The 17690-nt window shown below is 41.4% G+C and overlaps 1 protein-coding gene across 1 annotated transcript in view; it reads left to right on the top strand.

Annotated features, from left to right (window-relative positions):
• The window catches only part of DCDC1 (doublecortin domain containing 1), a 1658417-nt gene that overhangs the window by 596385 nt on the left and 1044342 nt on the right, over positions 1–17690 (top strand). The gene's annotated exons all lie outside the window — the stretch shown is intronic.

Below are 17690 nucleotides of genomic sequence, written 5' to 3'. Positions count from 1 at the left end.
AAGATTGCAAAAGTGGTATTTTATTGCATATTTAGATCTTTTATCTTGGCCAAGCCGAGACAAAACATCTATGGTACATTTTTATTCAAGAAAATCTGTTGTTTTGGTATGAAGCATGCTCTAAATAAAGCCTTATTCCCCTGAACATGCCAATCTCTAGTTTCCCATATAGATTTTACACCAATATAATCTCACCAACTGTCATACCCTTAAGTCGCAACTGGGAAATGGAAGATGTAGAATAAATCATCTTTGTGTCAGTGAGCATAATTTCTTTGCCGTGGAAGGCTTGAGTTTATAATATTAGGACTCTTGGTCTGCTGGATTGTGACCAGAAAAATATGTAAACTTCTGTGCAAATGTCTATGAGCTACCCTGTGGTGGTGTTGGGCAGTGTTCCCATCGGATGTAATTGAATACTACACATGGGGAACTTGCTTTGTGTAAATAATGGTGATCATAAAGTTGAAAACAGAAGATTTCATCATAATCAAATGTAGCATCATACATTTCTTTATTATTGAATACATTGTAATGCTCCAAATCAGCAAGCATTTCATCTGTGTTAATTTCCCAATCAGCAGAGATAATGCCAGAAGTGATGACATCATTGAATGATATACAGGACTTGTAAAGTCTCTGTTGGACCAAATATTCCACTTCATTCCATCATGAAGTGGAATAACTGAAATGTTCACCAGGGAAAGATCTCTTCGCACTTTGTGTGATGAAGAATGGGGTTTCAAAACCTTGTTTGTCAGTTCAAGAGCACAGCGTTCTGGGAGATAATATCCATTCAGAAGCAAGAAAAAAACAGTAACAAAAACAATCAAAAGGAAGAGGAAAAGTAATAAAATTGTAATTCAAATATATATCCATGAAGGGATGAGTTATGTGTTTTTGAGCCAAATGAAAAGTTTATGTGGACCGTCTCTGTGGAGGTAGGTCTGACAAATCTGAAGAGAAGTCATCAAAGTTGTACAAACGTGGGAGACTTGTGAAGCTGTGTAGAACTGGTAGATGGCTCTAATGATGGCACATTGTAGACACCATCATTGTCTGCTTGCAGAGTTGAAATCTATGTAGTTGTATTTGATGACTTCATGGCACAGTATGAAGAAAAAATTGTGGAGACTAATAATCCATTCAAAAACCACATCTCCATGTGGTATCGCTATATAGATGACGACTGGCTCCTGTGGCAGGGGAGCCAGGTTGACCTATTGGCTTTCCACGAAGGGCTTAACGCCATGGAGATATACAATTTTCCATTGAACACAGCAATACCAGAATGACATTTTTAGACGTAGAACTCACATGTGTACAAGGGCAATTAAAAACATCCCTATATAAAAAAGCCACTGATAAAAATACCATCTTGCACCATAGAACTTCTACGAATAAGAAGGAATTGTTCAGATTTGAGTGATTATGAAGAACACGCCCATAACTTTTGTAATGAAAGGAAACAGAGGGTACCCCAAAAAGCTCCTGAAACATTCGTTCAAAAGAGCATGTTTTACACCTCGTGAATGCCTTCTTCAAATCAAAAAGAGACCAGAACTAGAGAGACTAGTGTGTGTAACGACCTATGGTCCTGACACACACAAAATGAGGCAGGCTGTCCTCAAAAATTGGCATCTCTTAGAGAGTTTAGAATGCCCTTTTCCACGACCTATCTTTGCCTACAAAAAGAACCAGAGTATAGGGCAACATATCATCAGGGCGGACGTCGCATTACCAAGAATGAAGAGTGACCTGCTATCACATTGGAACATGAAACCTATTGAGGGCCACCATAAATGTGGGAACTGTGTGGCCTGCCCCACTACCATCGAAGGGAAGGAATTTTGCCATTTGGATATTAAATGGAAACATCTGGAATTTTCAAATTGCAAGACTAAAAATGTAGTCTACGTGATACTGTGCCCCTGCAGGATGATATATATTGGCAAGACAAGCCAACAAGTCAATCTGCGTATCAGCCAACATAGATCACACATTAAAAAGAAAGTGATGACAGCACCAATGGTTGAGCATTTCGTCGAAAAAGGACATGACGAGAATGATTTTAAATGGTCCATTTTGTTTACAATGAATCAAACGAATCGTCCCTTTGATGTAGATAGAGTGCTATTACATAAAGAGGCATATCTAATTCTGAAGTTTAACAGCACACAGACAGGACTTAATAGCCTGTCTGAGGTAGCGAGACTATAGATCAAAAAAAGATGTCAGATAGGGTAAACATTTCATAAAGTGCCCCGGGATTGCACCACCTCTAGCCAGTGCCTCACACGCACTATGGTATTCATTTAGGCATTTGTCATGCAAGATAACCACGACTCTTTCTGTTCTCTCGCCAAGTGACTTGGTCACTAGTACATGGAAATCTAGAATTCAATAAAGAAAACTCATGGTTGTGCCCAAAAATGACTCTCCTTGCCACTATAACTTAAATAAAATTACAACTACGTGTCCCACAATGCTCCACTATGCCTCCAGGCAAATTGGAGCTAGTCAAAACGATACCAGTTCGTCGCGCTTCTCGAATAAGAAAGAATGTTGTCACATGAAGCTTCTACAGAAAACACAATGATGCCCATACAATCGATTGTATTGATGCAGTGCCTTTCCAACTACATACGATTTTACTGGCTGTGTGGTGTTGTTGCACATTTTTTCATAAAGTTGGTGACTACATGTCCCACAATTCCTTCATGCATTAACCCTAAACAAATTGACCAAACACCAACCGGCACATTGTAGACACCATCATTGTCTGCTTGCAGAGTTGAAATCTATGTAGTCGTATTTGATGATGATATGGTATTTCCTGATGCAACTGGAAGTAGGGACACTTCATTGTTAGCTCTCCTCAGACAGGGAGAAGAAACTTCATCTTTGGTTAAAGCTTGTAACTGTACTTCCTGTAGGGTAGTAAGAGGGAGCAGGTAACTACCCAGGTGCAGTCGAGGCCTTCTATGTAGAACCGGCCACATGACGTGGTTTGATGAGATCAATATACACAAATCTTGTTTTTGCCAGTGGCAAGAGACAGTAAAAGTACAGTTCTGGTACCTTCAACAGCTGGGACAGGCACTCTGTAAGATCACCTGAATTCCTTCTTGACTGCTATTTTCTCCTGTACTAGATCCTCGTTCTTTGGAAATAACCAGGAGTTTCCAGTGCTTCCTCCACTTCTCCAGTGGCAGATAATTTCTGTTGGATGTTGTTTTGAGCATCTCTGGAATCATTCAGGTCCTGTAAAACATCCAAACATTCATTGACATCAAATGGTGTTTCCGCTACCACTGTACTGAGACTGTCAAGGTCTAAAACCCACAGTTTATCTCCAAACAGGACTTCATAGGGAGCCTGACCACACAAGGATCTCCTAGGCAGATTGTTTAAGGCTTTCTGTACCCCATACAGATGGTGAACCCAACTGCGACCTGCACCAAATACTCCAGCTGTTAACAACTGTTTTAAGTCACAATTTTTCCTCTTCCCTATCGCATTTCCTTCGGTATGGTAGGGGGAGCAGTAATGCACACCCACACCCAATTTTACCATGGAGTCTCTTTAAGCCCTCTAGGTAAATGCTGGACCATGGTCTTAATGGAATGTGACCAGTGCATATGTGCCGATAAAGACTTGCAAGTCCTTTACAATAGTTTGAGTGTCAGCTGATCGCTGTGGCAATACATATAAGAATTGAGATCAGCAATCCACTGCTAACATGATGTATTTGTAAGACCCATCTGAGTGTAAGAGACTGCAGTGGTCCAGAAAGACACATGTCACAGACTTGTTTGAGAACAAGTGGGGTCCATGGTAGACAAGCTGGTGTGGAAACTTTTATCTGCTGGAAAATGTCACATTTAAGGACCTAGTCTTTGGCCTGTTTGTAAAGACCTGACTACCAATAGCGTTGCTTCAGCAGTGAAATTGTAGCTACCACCCCTCCATGAGGTGATGCTAGACCCTCATGTACTATTAGGATCAGAAATACCCTGCGATCTGAATTAGGTATCACTCTATCTCCCCCTCCGTGAATATGAGCCAATTGAATATTTTGCACACTGAACTCGTAGGAGTATTTTAGTGGACAATCTTTCAGTAAGAGGGTGCCATTGTACACAGCATTGACTGCCATCATGATATCTCCATCTTGTCTTATACTGGAACAAGTTATTTCAGTGACTGCAGCAGTTTGCACAGTTGCTTTTGCGCCTTGTAAGCCATTGAATTCCCTGCAATGTGTGTTCCTAAACTTTGGTGGCTTGTGTGTATGACATGAGCCTGAGGAAAACATGCTTTAAGTTTAGCCACTTGTAACCAAAGCATCTTATTATTGGTTGTGTACCCTTTGGAGTCTCTGAATCCACTATTGCTCTAGTAGTGTAAATTCTCATTGTAAGACTGGACACAATTATACAAATCACACAATATAAGTGTGGGAACTCAGGATCTGTATTCTCAAGTGCCAGAACTTGAGCTTTTAATTCAGCCAGCTGTGCAGTGCAATCACTGACTAACTGGTTGTATGTTTTAAGAGATTGGATTTCTCCAACCGTCATTTTGCCCTTTACAGCTGTACAAGAGGAAGAGTATTGGTGTTTTGTCCCCACTGCAGGCTGGGCAGAACTAACAGTGTAGATTATAAAATCATACTGATCTAGAGGTATCACTTCATTGGGCAGAGGATATTTGTAGAAATCAATGAAGTCTGGTAGACAACTCTTGTAGTTGTAGTTTATTCTTCAAGTTACAGCTTAGTAAGTTCCAATGTCAGTCTTAATATAAGCCCCACCAGGAGAAGCCTCCTGGCTGCTCAGCCCATCGTCTCCAACTGCTCCCCCTTCAAGTACAAACATCCATAACATTCCAAATGACATCATACAGCTAGATCATCAGGCAGAGAATCAGGGCAAGGGAGATGCATCACATAAGAAGCAGATTACTACAATATTCGTGTTCATATTGAAGATATGCTTGTGTTTGTAGTGTAGAGTCAAAAACACAATCTACATCTGCTGTAGTTAGTGTGTTGGCCCATTATATCCATCTCTGATGTAAAGCTTTCACGTTGGTAATGCTGACCTTTGTACCAGCTTCTTAGGCTGGAATGGGATTCACAACAATTATTTTTTTCTCTTTGCCAAAAAACTTTCTTACATTTCAGCTGGCTGTACTGCTATCAGGATATTTTCTGTTGGTGCAAAACGCATCTCTGCATTTGTATATAAATGTGATTTATATGCAATTGGTACTGTGTCTCCTTTATTTATTGTAACTTATGTGTATCCTGATGTAGCCACAATTATGCGGATGACATAATTTGTGGTATTAGCACATGTGTGTAAGTGTAAAATCTGTGTGTGTTCAGAAGCCCATTGTGTGCTTGAAAGGTCTGGAAAAATCAAGTCATCAAATGGTTTCACCTGTTGGGCATAATCAGGTATGTAACCTCTGCAGAAATTTAGAATACCCAATATTGATTGTAGTCTTTTCAATGCATTTGGAGGTTGTAAAACACACACTTCTCTAAAAGCTGTGTCGCAATGCTTTTTCATTCACTTGACAGCTTGTATCCCTAGGAACAGGACTCTGAGATAGGCCATCTTTGATTTTTTGAAGTTACATTTGTAGCCCATGTGAGGAAATCCCAAAATGATGCATTCTACTCTGGTTAAGTGTGTTGTTAAGATATCATCTGTTAGGTATATGCCATTGACATAGGACAATGCTTGGTCATCAAATTCTTGTAACAATTCTGTAACACGGGCTGAAAACAGCCTGGGGCTATTCTTATACCCTTGGCACAATGAACATTTTTTTTGAGAGCCTAAAGAGCTAAATGTGGTCAGGTACCTGCTTTCAGGTGGTATGTTTTGGCAGAAAAACCCTTGAAATGTCTAATGTGGTTTTATATTTTATGCACACTATTTTGTTCCTTAGAGCCACTCTATCCGTGTTTTGTTCAGCAATTGTGCATGTAACAGTGTTCAAGTGTCTATAATATAAGACTAAATGATATGAATGGTCTGGTTTCATTACTGGAAACAGGATTATTCATTGGTGAGGTGCAACTTTCTACTACACCTTGGTATAAAGTAGCTCTCCAACTTGTTTTTTAGCCTCATGTTTAATGGGGTATTGTCTTTGTGGATGTGGGCTAGACCTCACAGGTACGGTGTGGTAAGGAGATCCTTAATCCCAACCCACATGGTAGATATAACACCTGAGCTTGTGCTAAGGCCCACTCCTTGGCGTATGTGTGTTTTAGTGATTCTGAAACGAGGTCGGAAAAAGCTGGTAAAATTACTGTTTCTCCTTGTGGGCAATCCATAATAAACCCAGGTGGCCAAATATTTTTCATCCAAGAGAATGCAAAAGCCGAATGACAATTTCTCCCAAAAGAGAACAGCGATAGTAGGTTGTATATCTTTCTCAATCTGTAGTTGTAATTCATATAATTGACTTGGGACACTCTCTGGTCCGGTGTTTCCACTTGGATGGTGTCACTTGTTGCTACTGCCACCAGACACTTCATAAGTTTCTGGTGAACTATTGTGACTACTGCTGCTCTGTCCAGCATGGTCAGAGCTCACTCCTGGTCCAGAAGCAGAGTCCTCATTTATCTGTGGTATGTTTAGGTTTAATCCCAGCCACTATCTTATTTTTATTTTGGGGCTTTGACTGTGTAGGTTTGTCTTGCTTTCCTCTCTCTGGGCGTTTTTTGGATGATTCCTAAAAGGACTGAAATGGTCATGTGGCTGTTTAATTGACTCACGGTTACGCTAATGATAGCACTTTTCAGTGGACTCCTGTTGAGGAGATCTCCCCCATGTTTTAGGATTTTCTTCACTTTTCTAACTATTCCACCTTTTTTTAGAAGACTCAGGTGCCTGCTTTCAGTTATCCTTTTCAGAATTACCCTTAATTTGTGGTTTATTTTGGTTGGCTTCCAAGTTATCACTACCTATTGGTGTATAGGTTTTTTCACTAATTTTAGGTCGATTACACTCCTGCTTTACAGGAGCAACCTATGTGAGTCGCTGGCATATAGCCAAAGCTGCTGTTTCCCCTTTTGTATTACGTAGTATGATTGAGGATGCTGCAGCTAAGTTGCCCATTAGTTTCATCCCCAAATCAAGGGCAGGATCTGCCCCGTACTCATTTTCAATCTGTTTAAGCCTCTTTGGCAAAACAGCTAATGACGGTGTACCATGCAATCTGGTAAAGACTGCAGCAAAGGCTGTGCAACAAGTAGTGGAGTCTTCCACCTGGGGAACCATCCCCATTGGCAGGCATATTGTGATAATTCTATGTTTTTCTTGGGGTCCTGTAAGGGGAAACACCGCTTCAAGCTGATTAATTGTTTGTGCAATTCAGCATGGATTCTATTTCCGTCTGCTGGGAACTTTACCAATTATTGCATTGATGGTTACAAGACTAATTCCAGGCATAGCCAATTGTGGATGTGCAGCTAGAACAGTCCTTTGTCAGATAGATGTTATGGTTCACATAACAAATTGTACAAGACGTCTATAGAGTGTAACTAAATCTCTGTATAGTTGTCCAAACTCTAGGTCTGTAATGTTTGCTATGTCTGGATATATAATGTGTAACTGGCTAAGATTGGCCGTGTTGCTACCTCATTGCTGAGAGGACCTAGTATTCCAATGTATGTGGTAGGGTGCCTAGGATCCAGTTCATGTGCTTCTGATAAGTGAGTTACGCTTTCATAAAATTATCGAGGAGGCACTGCTGTTTTGTACCTGCTGCGGACTGGGAGGCAATCTCCTTCACTACGGACCCGCTTCTTCTCCCCGGTGCTCCTACTCACCCCCCCGCTGCCGCCTCTAACACCTGCAGAGCGGCCGCCGAGCGGGGGTGAGCATTGGACTACAGGTCCCTGTGGTCACTGCGTCCGGACGTCGCGCATACGGACAGGGCGCCAGGAGGCACATAAAAATCAGCGTCTCTCACTGCAGAGCATGACGCTTTCATAAAATTATCGAGGAGGCACTGCTGTTTTGTACCTGCTGCGGACTGGGAGGCAATCTCCTTCACTACGGACCCGCTTCTTCTCCCCGGTGATCCTACTCACCACCCGCTGCCGCCTCTAACACCTGCAGAGCGGCCGCCGAGCGGGGGTGAACATTGGACTACAGGTCACTGCGGCCGGAAGCCGCGCACACGGACAGGGCGCCAGGAGGCGCATAAAATAGCGTCACTCACCGCGTCACTGGAGCGCGCGGGTGCGCCCGGGACAAGGGCGGGCCGTTTTGTGGCCTTTCAGGGGCCGAAGGAGGCCGGGCTGGGCCCCTCCCCTTGGCTCCGTGGCAGGACATCCTTGGATCACTCTGCTGAACACAGTAAGGACTTCACATAGACTGCTTACGAACTATTACCTTCCGCATGTGAAAATGTACTGTTGACCCGTCCTTATTGCTCCTAAAATCAGTGGGACAACTTGGCCCCATTAAAGTATAGTAAAATGCCTGCCTCACTCGCAAAGAAACAGTCTAAATCTACCTTGCCCAGTCTAACGGCAATCGATCGTATGCTCCAAAAGACTATTGGAGTGGTGGTAAAAGCCATTGAGCATACAGAGAGACGCCTCTCACTTCCTGCCGGGTCACTTCCCCCTCTCTCATCACTTAACATATCTATGACTACAAACAATTCCCAAGAATCATACCTTGCTCCATCCTTCGTATCCCTTCCAGGTACTCTCCCCACAACAGACATGCAGCTTAACCACCCTACCACTGACAGTGTCCCCGTGGGGTCACAGTCCCTGTCTACTAGATTATCCTTGTCTCCCTCTATGCGTAATAAGCGCTCCTCGCTGGGGACGATCAAAGTAGCCAGCTCCCCATTAGAACGGGCTGGAGGGCGAACTTATGAGGGTGATACTAGCATCCCATTTCAGCTAAGGGACCAGGATAATTCGGCTGAATCTACTAAAGATCCTTCGCAGGTAGAAACACCACTGGAAGTCTCATCTGAACAGATATCCTTGGTGAACCTACTAACATCTACACCTCCAACTGCGAAACAGGATCAGATCAGCAGACATAAAAAGAGGAAACGCAGGGGGGATATTCTTCAAGGTAGAAGTGCTAAGTCATTAAAAATAACACACACTTCTCCGAGGACGGGTGGAAGCCCGTTGAAATCTCGCCCACCGTCTGGGAAAATTGGGTTGGATAATCAAGCATTGCATCTTCCCTTTATGAAAGAACTAATCGGGAATTTTGAACATTTGGTTAAATCACTAATATTACCCATTGTACACAGGTTAAAGATTATATCTGAGAAATTGGGGGATATGGAAGCTACAACACAGACGAACGCAGAACAGACCAGGGAGCTCATAAAAAACACTTATAAAAACCATACTTGCAAAAAAGCATCACCAGTATCCCTCTCATCACGAAAAAATCACAGTAAGGAAGCACAATTGTTACAGGGGAGGGAAAATAAGACTTTTACTAAAACAGGTAAAGGGCACTGAAATCCCAATAGCACTAGCATAAATAAAAATACTGCACAACACACACAATTGCTGGTGGAGAACATTCAGGCTCCAACCCCAATGCAAAGTTCATTGAGAGCAGAGAGTGCTGGGGAAAAAGGAACCGGGTCTGTGCCACCTGAGATGGTCCCCATTAGATTGAATTGTAAAAGGACAGACGGCACTGTGGGAAGCCAAAATGGAACAGCCACATCCCAATATAATAATTCAAGATCCCATATAGAGAGTGGTAACAGTACTCATCCGAATGTACAAATCAATCTCCCTCCTGAATCAGCTCCATATGTTGTTGTGCTGGTTGGGGTCCCTGAATTAACTACAGGGCAGTTTGAAGATTTCAGGAGCCTTAAAAATAAAGTCATTTATTGGCTAAAAATTAACAGACCCCTACCCCCTAATATCAACGTGGAAATCCTGCTGGTGAGGAGAGCGAACTGGCTGGGTCAGAGACCAAAGGACATTAAAGGCGACGTGGTAATAATTAATTTTAAAGACCACAGGGTCGCTAAGTGTTTAAACGAGTGGTATCAGGAAACTGGAAATCTGGGGATACAGATCCGCTAACTAGATTACTTTTACCCTAGGTCCCTAATATTTCCCCAACATGCTGTGAAACACCCCTACCAGGGAGCTCAAGGGGCGTGTAACTATCTAGTCCAAATAGCAAATAGATTTGATGCCTTTACAGGACTAGACGGAGTAGATTGACTCGGCCATGGTGACTGTCCCAAGACACCCTCCCAGAACCGAACCAGCGAGCCATATGATCAATTACTAACAAACGGTCAAACTGTTATTGACACTATGATGCCGACCCCCCTCCCTAAAAACATGCAACCTTGAATCTTCTTCATTGCTGCCGAGTGAGCCAAATCTTTTGCCCATTTTCGAAAACCCTGGAAGTGTTATAACTTAAAATGTAGCGGGTCTTGCTGCAAAAATCAACAATGTAAGCTGGCAATCACTGACTATGACCCATTACATCATATGCCTTCAGGAAACTTGGGCAACCGAAGAGCTCCATCTCTTAGGCTACAAAACTTATTCTACTCCGGCACTACCAAGCAGAAGAGGTAGACACAAGGGAGGTTTATCCCTGTACATTTCAATTACTACTGGTCCCTCCGTGCTTAAAAGTGTTACTGACAATAACTTTTTTCAAATTTTAATTACATCATGGGGCCCTTTAAAAATGTTTGTCATAGTAAATTTCTATAACAATATCCCCTCAGTGCAACTAGAGAACGTTATTAAAACATTCTCAAAAGCCCTGACTAAGATTGAAGAAAGTCTGTCAGGAGATATGCTCCTGATGTGGGTAGGAGACTTTAACTGTTCTCTCTGCCCCCGGAGTTTACTGGGTGTGTGTGGTCTGGATGAAGATAATCAGGGGTTCATGAGTCACTTTTCTCATACTAAGTTAGGGGATTTGCTTAATAACATACTAGCCGACTTCTCACTAGCCTTCATAAATGAGCTAGGCAGTCCCCCAAAAATATTTAGTCCCACCTTCAATGGGAGAGGGGCAAACTCAACTATTGACTTTACTGTACTATCGATGCGCTATGCTTCTCTGGTGACTAAATGGGAGACTGTCCTCACTGGCTTGAGCGATCACTTCCCCATTTCTGTAACTCTCAACCTTAAGTATGGTAACCCATGTTATAAAAACCCCGCAAAATATGACCTGAATCCCATCCTCTGCCAAAAAAATGGGTTTTGTATTAAATGGGAGAAGGTCATACCGGCGAACGTCCTAAAAGATTTGGTCACTAATGTCCAAGAGGAAATTAACATCTGTTTGACATCTGAAGAGGATCCTCAGCTTATTCTTGGATCCTTTATTAAAATCTACTCCTCCATAAAACAGCTCCTGGTTAGAACCCCACGTTATACAGCTAAGGGTTCCCCTGGTTGGTTCGATGCGAATTGTACCAGGGCACTTGCTGCACTCAAAACAGCCCTGCACTCCTCACCACAATCTAGATTAAATGTCCAATCAGCAAGGCGCACATATCGCATTGCCCTATCAAACAGGAGGAAAGATCTAAAACTGCAAGCGTGGTCAGCTCTCCACGCAGCCTCTGAGCTAAAGGACAACACTGCCTTTTGGAAGGCGGTAAATGCCCCTTTTTTCAAGACCGCCAGGGCCCCCGGATAGACAATGCCATTTCGTCACAGGAATGGGTGAATCATTTTCAGGCCCTATACAGCAATTTAGCTCCCCTAGAAGGATCTCCCTCTTCAATAACTACCAATGAGGAATTATGCACTTCTTTCCCACTGGATATACAGTTTCAACTGGAAGAAGTGTATAAGGCTCTAGCAGAAAGCCCAGCGGCCAAGGCTCCAGGGCCTGATAGTGTTCCTATTGATGTCTTTAAAAACCTACCGGACCTCTGGGTGCCAATACTCACTAGAGTTTTGAACTCTTCAAATAAAGTTGGCTTTATTTCCACCTGGTCAGAGGCACTGGTGGTCCCGATTTACAAAAAGGGGGACAGGAATGATCCTGTTTGCTATCGCCCAATATCCCTTCTTGACGGCCTTATGAAGATAGCAGGCAGGATCATTCTTGCTCGAATGCAGGACTGGTTGGATAAACAACAGATATTGTCTAATCTACAATATGGGCTTAGAAGAGGAAGAGGGACAGTTGAGCAGGGCCTAAATCTTTCCCTAATAACATCTAAATATATTCATTAAAAAAAAAACAATTTGTGCATAACATTTCTAGACCTCAGTTCTGCATTCGATTGTGTTAATCATGATATGTTGTGGCAAACCTTAAGGGACATCGGCCTGGATTATCGCATACTCACCTTCATTAGAGAACTGTACAATGGGGCAGGTGCTCGTGTGAGACACGGTAGACTGGGGGAATCCTCAGACTTGTTCCGCATTCATAGAGGAGTAAGACAGGGGTGCATACTTGTACCCCTGCTTTTTAACTTATATATAAACAATGTGTAATCTGTCCTCACTGATCAATACTATGATTATCCCACAGTAAAAGGAAACCCCATCCCCATACTCCTTTATGCTGATGATGCGGCTATTCTCTTACAGACAAGGGTGGGCCTCCAAAAAGCATTGCAAAAATTCTCACACTTCATGCAATCAAGGGGTCTATGTGTAAACGTTTCAAAGACGTTTACCATGTCATGTGGGCCAAACAAACGTAGAGCACCATGTTCTATCATATTGGACGGTAGGCGGGTGGAGCTCAAGGACATCTTTTGTTACTCGGGGGTACATTTTGAAAGAAAGGGCTCATGGAAGCCTGCGGTAAACGCTGGGGCTTTAGCACTTACTAGAGCAACGGGCGCACTTTTAAATTTTGCCAAAAAGTTAAAGAGCAGGCCAGTTAGGGAGTTGCTGCAAATATTCAAGGCTAAATGTGTCTCAACTGGAACCTATGGGGCGGGTATCTGGGGGGCTGAATCAGTGGAGGCCATCCAACGCATCGAGAACCGGTTTCTGCAATACCTACTGGCCGCCCCAAAGAGCACATCAACCTATGTGCTGCACGCGGAAGTGGCCCTACAGCATGTCTCGGACATTATAAAATCTGCCCCGGTCCTACTCTGGAACAATGTCTGGACTAATCCTTCCACGACCCTCAATAGAGCCATAATAGAGGACTGTCTGGCATGTGACGGAGCCAATAACATTAAATGGTTTACCTATATCAAAACTTTGATCCGCGAAATTGGACACCCGGAATATTTTTCAAACCCAGACACCATGGAGTCTTTGTCAAGATCTACTCTAAAAAAATCCCTCCGAGAACACCTTGAATCCAAAAGATGGAAGGAACAAAGGGCAAAGAAAACTGTTATGAATCATCACGATGTGGTAACACTCCATCAGGGCATCCAGCGTTATCTTTTGCTAGAGCAACCTTTTTATTATCGTATGCTTCTCACTCTTTTCCGGCTGGAAACGTTCTATAGACTTGTAACTTTACCTCAGTGCAATGACTGGTCAAGGGGAAAAAGAATTTGTCCTTGCAATGATGTGTCCACTCAATTGAATATTCATTGTATCCTCTTTTGCTCCTTCTATAGTTATCCAAGGAGGAAATTGTTGAAACCTCTCCTCGTTTCATGGGGCTTAAGATCGTCCAGAGAGTCTTACAATAAGTTAAGAACTTTAGACGATGAGCACACCATTAGTACAGTAACTTCCCTCCTGAGAGCAATTCTGGGGTTTAGAAAGATCATTTAATTTGAATACCGTCGGAATGTGTAAACGTTTGTCCATAAAGATCCAAAAATCTTTTTAAAAAAAAATGTTTTTTTATCAAATTTTTTAAATATTTTTTATCTCTATAGCACAAATAGTGACCACATTATGAATACAATCACTGTTTGTTTTTAATGTGATTTTATCTTGTATGCTTTTATGAATTTGTTCACTCAATTCGAATAAAGCTTTTTGAAAAAAAAAGAAAAATGAGTGGGATTTCTACATCCTCATATGCTCTATATTGATGTGGAACTGCTACTTCAGTGTATGTGTGAACATCCTCGGAATTGGCATTTACTGCTGGGAATGTGAGCCATGAATAGAATACCTCTGTTTTGTATACTTTGTTGGCCTCTACCACAAAGGTAACATCCCTTCCCATTTGCCTGAGCCTATGTTGTAATAACATTTGTGTTAGCGCATGTCTGCAATTAAGTCATAAAACCACCTGTGCTGGATTAGCCCTTGAAGTATCTTGAATATATGGCAGTTAGAGAGGGTGAACCTTTTAAATGTTCAAGCTTGAACAACCTACAACCGGAAATAGGGGTTCCCCACTTAGCTGAGGAGGATTCTTTCTCTAACACCACAGATGTCTCCGGTTAGTTGGAGAGTAGGGACTTTGGGCACACAAAAGAAAAACTACTGTGGAGACCCATTAAATAAGTACAAAAGCTAGAACGTTGGTAGCACCGTGTCGTACGGTTCATACTTTCTCAGTAAAACTGTGCATTTGTTGGACAACATAAACGTCCACACATACCATCAGGATATGTTGACCTTAGTTCTGGCTAATTCACAGTGCCAATAAAAGTGTGTAGTGCACTCCCTATATAGAAATAGCGAATCATTCTTTACATTAGTGTGCTCACTGGAATACATGCTGTCTAAAATGCTGCTTAGTCATATGTATCATTAATTCAAGTAACTATACTTGAAACTAATGTGCACAATTCACAAAATTCAATGTCAACAATTTTTTTAATTTCTTCAAATTGATTTGTATTTATATTTTTTCTTTTATTTATATACAAAATTTAGTAGCTGAATTCTATATGTTGATGATCACATATAGTCATATACATATATTAGCCCATATACATATTATCCGCTTTCACGTTGCTGGCTTGACATACACATTTATTTCTCATGCCCAATACATTTTGTGACTGAGTCCCTTCATCAGGGCCAATCTGTAAAGAAACAAAAATAAAAACATACAGTGATGGGCTATAACCACATTACGTAATTGAGTAAAGTAAAGTCAATGTATTGGTGAAATGCCCCCTTCTATTGGTGATTAGTGCTCAATTGTTCTCTCACTCTCTTTATCAACCCGAGTCTCAAAACAACACAATGTGATGAAATTCTCTTATCTCCCGATACGATAAATACCACTGCGTGCACATGCAGCTCTGTAAATGTTGCTGTAACTCAATCCAGATTAAGTGATGAGGACAACATCGCTCTCAGTCATGATATACATGGTTCATTTCAGGGACAATAACTTACTGAATGTCAAACTTAAAAAAACACTCTCAGCGAGAAATGTTTCTCAGTCACTTCTGAAAATCATCAAAGAAAACAACCGTAAGCTCACTGAAGTCCCACTGTACTTCAACTTCCTAATTTACTAATGTGCAACTAACCTTCTAATTTAAAAAAAATCTTATTTCCTCTTGTGAATGGTGTTGCTTGCTCTCGTTTTTGGGAAAAAAACAAGATTTCCTATTGTACGTAAATTACGAGATTTACTTCTGTGATTACTCAAAATATACATAAACCACTTGTCATCACGCTCAAACGAGTTTTCTCATCTAAAATAATCATCATTACATTCCTCACATGTACCTCTCTACTTACACTATCTCGCACTTACCTCAGAGTAGTCATTTCTGTTCTCAACAGAAAATAGACGTCAAACTCATGTTTCCCGTAATCCTATGTTTTTTTAAAGCGCCCAGCCGGAGACTAACAGCAAAAATGTACTACCGCATAACCATTAGTAAATCCCGATAATACAGCCGCCTTTCTAAGATGATATGTTCTCATTTTTCGTATTGACCATTATTTACAGATCTGATCCGCAAAACAAAAATACTCAACCACCGTGATCCACATTTCTATTCTTCAAATTCAACGAAGGTCGAAAACCATCCATTATCTATAGTTAATCAAATGTTCCTCCGTGATGCCTTTGAAATCACTGCACATCCTCACATGATTGTGTACACATGCTGCTAAACTCTGACTGATTCCGTTTTTTCTATAACTCACGGTCACTGGTCAAAGCTATTGCATACCCATCCTTTGATAATGTGCATTAGTGACTATTTTTCATACGTGGCATTCCATACATGCAGTGTTTTGATATTCACCATGTGTACATATCCCACTATGAAATGTATGCAATGATCATGAATTGACTGTGTATATAGGCTAAGTGGTTCTAAGTCTACATCTACCTCATAGCCAGTCTGGCTCTTTATAAGAAGCAACTCATGTCGACGTTATCATCAAGGTCTCCAGGATGTTGTGTATCTAACCTTTTTATCCAATATACTTCCCTTTGTAATAGGGTTCTTGTGAGGTCTTTACCACAAGCTGGTTTTAATGTCTCTATCACCTGAAAGCGTAACTGTGAAATTGAATGTCTAGCAGTTGACCAATGTACGGCCAAATTCAAAGTCTTATTTTGAGTACAAACTGTGCTTTTATGTACTGTTATTCGTGTTTTTATTTTTCACTCTCTCTTGCATGTATATAGTAATCCGCAAGGACATTTGATGCTATAGATTACATTTTTGGGATTGCAGTCCGTTGTGTGTGTTAATTTAATTATTTCCCCAGATCTCGGGTGAGTGATGTTAGTTCCAGTTATTACATTATTGCATTGTGTGCAATGTTGACATCTTTTTGTCCCTTGAAATGTTGATTTCTCTTTGTAGGTTGATGTAGTCAACAATTCTTTCAGGTTCTTCCATCTCGTATATGCATGTAATGGTTTCTGCTTGAAAATGTAGTATCTGGACAAAAATCTTGTCATTGTGATGTAGTTTTAGGTTGTTTCCTCAGCAACGTGTCTCTATCCATTGTTGCTGTCCTTTGTATTGCCTCCACCAGAACGTTAGTCAGGTACCCTGTTGCTAAATACTTCTGTTTCTATGCTGTTATACTCTCTTCCGAAGTTCCTTTATCTGAACAAATTCTTTTGATCCTTAAGAATTGTGAGTATGGTATATTGGGTATTAGATTTTTTGGATGGAAACTTGTGTACAGTGAAGTGCTGTTTTTGTCTGTTGATTTCCTATATATCTGAGTCTGCAGACCAGATTCTGTTTTGCTTTTAGATACATCGAGGAAGGAAATCTTGGTGTCATCAATCATATGAGTGAACTGAATGTGTGAATCATATGTATTCAACTGTTGGATTTTTAGCTCTAGGTTTTTTTTTGATTCAGGCCAGATGTCCCTGTGTGGATGATCTATTTACTTGTTTTTACCGAAATTTAGATGAATGTAGAAAGTTGTGTGTAGTGATATGTTTGCGTGAGTATGAAAGGAGAACAGAGAGCCTGAGATGCAGCACAGATTTGAAGCTGATAGTTTCTTTCAGAAGCTTCATAAAGCAGTGTCCACTCCTATTTTGGCTCGTTGAGTCACGGAAGTTATGAGAAGGGCAGGAACAGATCTGTCAAAGTTTAGACTTCACTCTACTAGGGGGGCTACAGCATCAAAAGCATTTTTGTTAGACTGACTGGTATTTTAGCTGAAGCAGATTGGTCATCGGAATCAGTATTTAAGAAGTTCTATTTTAAGCCTGTGGATTGTCCAGTGAGGAATATTATGGCAAGGCTTTCAACATGCATAATATTGGTCTCTGTGC

Source organism: Lissotriton helveticus, chromosome 3_1 (genome assembly GCF_964261635.1).
Source record: "Lissotriton helveticus chromosome 3_1, aLisHel1.1, whole genome shotgun sequence".
In the NCBI taxonomy this organism is placed as follows: domain Eukaryota; kingdom Metazoa; phylum Chordata; class Amphibia; order Caudata; family Salamandridae; genus Lissotriton; species Lissotriton helveticus.
This window is presented reverse-complemented; position numbering and strand designations above follow the sequence as displayed.